The sequence below is a fragment of the Pinus tabuliformis genome, chromosome 2_1, assembly GCF_031772625.1.
Source record: "Pinus tabuliformis cultivar Carrire ecotype Pingquan chromosome 2_1, CPIR1, whole genome shotgun sequence".
NCBI lineage: Eukaryota > Viridiplantae > Streptophyta > Pinopsida > Pinales > Pinaceae > Pinus > Pinus tabuliformis.
Genome location: NC_142299.1, coordinates 26,471,377 through 26,477,376, shown reverse-complemented (window position 1 = coordinate 26,477,376; position 6,000 = coordinate 26,471,377). Strand labels below are relative to the sequence as shown.

The 6,000-nt window shown below is 39.5% G+C and overlaps 1 pseudogene; it reads left to right on the top strand.

Annotated features, from left to right (window-relative positions):
- The first annotated feature begins 2,893 nt into the window (after positions 1-2,893).
- The window catches only part of LOC149198615 (putative methyltransferase PMT2 pseudogene), a 98,716-nt pseudogene continuing 95,609 nt past the window's right edge, over positions 2,894-6,000 (top strand).

Below are 6,000 nucleotides of genomic sequence, written 5' to 3'. Positions count from 1 at the left end.
CCCAAATTTCAAAAAATTTGAGGCATTTTTTGCATTTTTGAAATTTTTGGCACAAAAACACAGGATTTTCTGCCCTATGCGCCGCGCTACGTGGTGCTCGCTTTTGATAGGAGCCTCTAAATAAAAAAAACTCAGCATTTTTGGATTTTTCATGGAGAAATATGCTTGCCTACCAATGGTCAAGAAATTTGGACAGGTTTTGAGCCCTCAAAAAGGTCAAAAACACTAATAAAATGACCTGACTGCCCCTATTTTGACACACAGGAAGTAGTCTTGGGAGATTTGATTTTTGATAGGGAAAATGGAGGTCAAATTGAAAAATTCCACTTGGGTTGGAAATTAGACAGGCATACCTTTCCAACGAGCACACTTAGAGCGAATTTGGACACCGGGAAGGCCTCCAAACGTGGGTCCAAACAGGCACTATGCATAGAGAATCAGGGGCGGCGCATAGAGGAAATTTGGCCCAGTTTGACCAGGAATGCTCTGTTTTTCGCCTAACTTTTGCCAGTTTGACTTTTTCATCTTCTTATTGTCAAATTTTTGATGTAAATTCATGTACATTGATGGATCATGATGTAAATATGGAAAATTTTCACTTTTGTAGGTAGATTCATCAGTTAAAAAGTTGTTTGAAACTGAATGAATCAGTTCCCTTGTTTCTAGAGGCATCCTCTTCCACTGCCTGATTTCTAGTTCTTAGTTTAGAATTAGTTGGAACAGCTCCTAAACATGTGAGCTCGACCCCTAGAGGCTAGGATGGGCTATGGTTTTTCTATATTATTTGTTTTTTCAGTCATTAGCATGGTTGGACTCTTGAGAAAGTAAGGAGCTTCATTGTACACTCATATCAACATTTTGGCTAAGGAATTGAGACCAGGGTTTGCAACACTCTTTGGGATCCCTGTGGCATGTTGTTTTGGTGCAGTGCTTTCTTATGTATTTGTGAATTTACTGATGTGTTATGTATGTCATTTTCTTTCTTATTTCTTCTCAGCTAAATCAAACAAGAGTGAAAGTAGAACTCATTCAAAAAGCAGTGCTCTACTTGAGGTTTGCTTTAGTTTCTTGATGTTTTCAGTTGTTTGGAGAGGATCCATGGTTTCTCTTTCCCTCTTCAACTCCTCCTCTGTCTAAATCACTCCATCTCATTCAATTCAAAGTGCCAAATTCAGTTGCCTACCTTGCCCCATTGAGATCTCTGCAAGACTGAGCCTCATTCCCTGCACCCAAGATCTGCCTTTTTCATTAGAACAAAAAAAAACATCATTTTGCTCAATCAAACTCTTTGCACTTATACCTAGCCTAAGATCAGTTGTTAAATCATTCATATCAAGCCTTTAGTGATCATAATTTGCTGAGATTGACCCGGAGAGATCCCTCTCCCGACCTGGTAGGGCTAGCTACCAGGTTAAGCATGGTTTGATGTTGGCCCTGGATCCTACCTTTCTCAGCCTGAGGTAAATCTAGGCCCTAACATAGTGGCGACTCCACTGGGGAAGAAATTGTTTGTTTGTTAGTATTCCTCGTTTTATAAACTACAGACGGAGTCTGAAGATTAGCCAGGTAGCCTTCGAAACGCTTTTGCTTTGCATTAGCGCAAGTAGATAAAAGCTACTTTAGTCAATCTCCAGTCTAGTCTTATAAACAGAATATCTAACCTGCAACTCACCCCAGTACATCTGATAATTCTAAGCTTTTGGATGATAAGTTTAGGATTTGATATGCTGAAAAAGTTGTTAATGTCCATTTGATTTCTTGGAAATAATAGCACACTAGCTTCCAAAAGATATACCAGAGCTAATCCAGATCCAGATCCCCCTCCTATGTACGAGAATCCCAATCTTATTCCACGAATCCTTCGTCAAGAGAGTTTTGTAATTCCCGTTTTCAAATCTCATTTATGTCCTGTGGTCTTTGAGTATCTTGACGAGCTTGAGTTTGATGAACAGTTTAGTCTGTCACTGTTTGAAACAAAATCTGAAAGTGCTGTTGGTTCTACTGTCCTAAATCTAGAGTTTGTTGTATATCTTGAAACTGAAAGGGCCAATAAGTCAATTGATGATTATGAAACATATCCAAACTTCAATCATGGCTTCAAACATCGCTGATTTCCTAGAAACTGCATCTGCAACCCTTGGATCCTCCACAATTGCATCTAGCTTCGGAATTCCCACCAAAACTCCTTTTGTTCCCACCATCCCTGTGTAGCCTACTATCTCCGATCAAAATTCTACAGTAGTATCACCTCCGTCTACTCATTCTACTCCTCAAACATCCAAAATTGCTTCACCTCCACACACACCTCCTCATAAACCCCGTACATCAGCTGCACCCACTCCCCTAACATCCCCAAGACCGAATCCACCAAGACCAATGGCTGCTCGTTTTGCACCCCTTGTGTTGCCTCAAAATTTGGATGATATGCCCACCGATTATCAAATAAAAATTCCTTTGTTTGATGGCACTCCTCACAGTGTTACAACTTAGCAACATGTGGATAGAATGACAAATTTCTTCGACCTTCATGAGATTCATGCCGAAAATGTGACAATGAAACTGTTTGTATAAACATTTGGCGGTGAAGTGAGGAAATGGTTCAGAGCTTTGCCAGCTGCAAGTATCACTACATTGGCCAATCTGCAGAGACAGTTCTTAGATCGCTGGGAAGTGAAGAAAAATCCTCTTCAGATCCTCTCCGAATATGAGCACATCAAGCGGAATGTTGGTGAGTCTGTCCAAGATTATTGTATTAGATTCAACTCTGTTTACAATGCAATTCTTGATCATATAAAGCCACCTATGGGGCTGGCCTTGATTAAGTTTCCGGACGGTTTTGATACTAATATGGCCTATCAATTAAGAGAGCGAGAATCTGGCTACTTTGGAAGATATGCAAAATATTGCAGTCAGCGTTGAAGCTAATCTCCTCGCCAAAAGAGCTAGAGCAAGAGCCGAAAAGAAAGTCACGATAAAGGAAGAGCCTTCCACTTCAGATCAAGTGCCTCAGAAGGTGGAGCAGATGTTTGGTAGATTGAAAATTGGAAAGCTTGAACTGCAAGTCAGAAATCCTAAATTTCGTGGCCAACAGCAGCCACAATTTAGGATCAAACAAAGAGAGCAGCGAGCCCAAGATCAAGCAACGCAACAGCAGGTGCAGACACCCTTACATCAGAATTTTGTACATGGTCCGGAATCAGATGAAGAGGAGAATGTGATTGGAGAAGAAAATCATTTCTTTACGCCCGATGATATGCCAATTTTCATCACTGAAGATGAGGAGTACTCCGAGAATTCAGCTAAACAAAGAGATGAAAATTTCATTTTTGCAAATGACACAGTTCTTGAGGAAGAGTCTAATGAATACCAAAGAGGATACATGAATGCTTTGTCAGCCTAGAAGCGACAATATTCACTCCGAAGTAGAGATGTGTCCGTGAATCCAATTCAGAAAAGGAAGGAGACAGTAGCGTCAAAGAATGATCCTCCCATTGTGCAGAAAAAGGGAAAAGAAACAGCTGATCCTACCACCAGAAAAACACCATTAGCAAATGAGAGATCCAATCAGCCAAGTATGTTAGAGGAGAAAATCGAAAAGAAGGATGTTTCAGCGAAACAGGTAGAAAAAGTTTTAGTTTTTAACTTAGAAAATGAAATCGCTAAGTTAAAAATATCCATTCCTTTGACTGAGTTGATGAAGAAAAACAATTATAAAGGTCAGGTGTCGAAAATTTTGAATCTAGATCCATCATCTGATATGGTAAACGTGGAAGATGATAGTCCTGAGTTGATTTTTGGTCTAGCATTGGAAGATCAGTCTCAAGATAGTCATGTAGCTCCTTTTTATATCAGTCCCACGGTGCATGACTTTGTGTTACATAATGCTATGTTTGATTCTGGAGCCTCTCATAATCCCATGCCTAAGGCCATCATGGAGAAATTTGGATTGGCTATCACTAGAAAATATCATGACCTTTACTCTTTCGTTTCTGGAAGAGTAAGGTGCATTGGTCTTATTAAGGATTTGGTGATCAGTTTGGATCAGATTCCAGCTCAAAATGTTTTGATGGATGTGGTTGTAGCAGATATACCTCCTAGATTTGGCATGCTTCTTTCCAGATCTTGGGGAGCAAAGATTAAAGGGACAATGCAGCTTGATTTCTCCTATGCTACCATTCCTGTGTTCGGTCAAATGAGGAAAATATATCGGGAACAAAAGATGAAGTACATGATCACTAGCAAGGAGAAGCCGTAAATCATCCAATCAACTATGTACGTACTGATTTAGAATCATTTTTTTTGTATTCAGATAGCTTTAATGATGTAAATATCCAGTTGAAATGGAAGACATTCCCGAGATCACTGAAAATTTCAGAGAAGTTTTAAAGCAAGAAAGGCAAAGACTTGATAGTACCGCTGAGCAATCAACTTTTCGACAGCAGCAACACAATGATGGACAACAAAGAAGAGAAACAAAACAAATAGAATTTTAGCATTTCTAAGAGGATGAAGCAGGCCTATGGAGCATGGATTTTGATGGCGCGGTAGGAAGGGAAGGTGCTAGAATTGGCATTTGGATACGCAACCTTGTTTTCGCCCCAAACAAAGTGCCAAGTAATGTAAGGGTCTGCTATTATAAACTAGATTTTGACTCTTCAAATAATGAGGCTGAATATGAAGTTTTAATTGTTGGTTTGAAAATTCTTAGGAAGTTGCATGCCAAAAAGATTTTAGTGTATGGCAACTCCGAGTTAGTTATCAAGCAAGTGAAAGGGGAATATCAAGCTAAGCATCCTTGAATGCGGGCCTATTTCAATGTGGTGTTGGATATCTTGAAAGTATTTTCAGATTGCACTTTGACATGTGTCCCCCGTGCTCAGAATGTCCTTGCCGATTCGCTTGCAACAACAGTAAGTAATTTGAAAATTCCAGTGAATTCAAACAACAAGTTTGAGATTCACGTGAAGCATCACCCAGCTATCCCCAAAAATCAAAGGTATTGGCAAGTGTTTCAAGATGATGACGAGATCGATGAATTTCTGCAAAATAAAGGTAAATTCAAAGACACTTCTATTGATGTGGAGTATGATGATGGTGAGGTGGATATGGAAGTCAATCAGATGGAAGTTTTGCAGCTCAAAAACAACATCATTCCTAAAGTTCTAATACCTTTACAGGAGCTGTTCGATCATGATGATGTGGCCCGAAAACCAAGCTTGTTGCCAACCGAGAGGAATTGAGGATGTGAACATTGGATCAGCCGAAAATCCTAAGATGGTAAAATTATCAAAGGCATTGCCTCCACAGGTAAAAGCAAAGTATATCATTTTGTTATCCTCTTTTATTGATGTATGTGCTTAGGATTATTCAGATTTGGAGTCATATGATACAAGCATAATTCAGCATGTCATCTCGATCAAGCCTAATCAAAAGCCTTTTCGTCAGAAGCTAAGAAGAATAAATCCAAAGTTGCTGCCCTCAATTGAGAAGGAAGTGAATCAGTTGTACAAAGCCGGTATCATAGTCCCCATAAGATTTTCAGATTGGATTTCAAACTTGGTGCCCGTGTGCAAGAAAACAGGTGAGATTCGGCTATGTATTGATTTTAGAAATCTGAACAAAGTATCTTTGAAAGACAACTATCCATTGCCCAAGATGGATCACATACTTCAGAGAGTAGTTGGAGCATCCCATATGTCACTACTCGATGGTTATTCAGGTTATAACCAAATTATGGTCCATGAGGATGATCGAGACAAAACAACATTCACCACTCCGTGGGGAACTTTTCATTTTGCAAAGATGCCTTTCGGACTGAAAAATGCTGGTGCAAACTTTCAGCGGGTGATGGATATTGCATTTGCTAATGAAAAAGATGTCTTTATCGTTGTTTATCTTGATGATTCGACAATTTTCTCTAATTCAGATGAAGATCACCTTTATCACTTGAAGATTGTGTTTCAGCGGTGTAGGAAATATGGCATCTCTCTCAATCCAAAG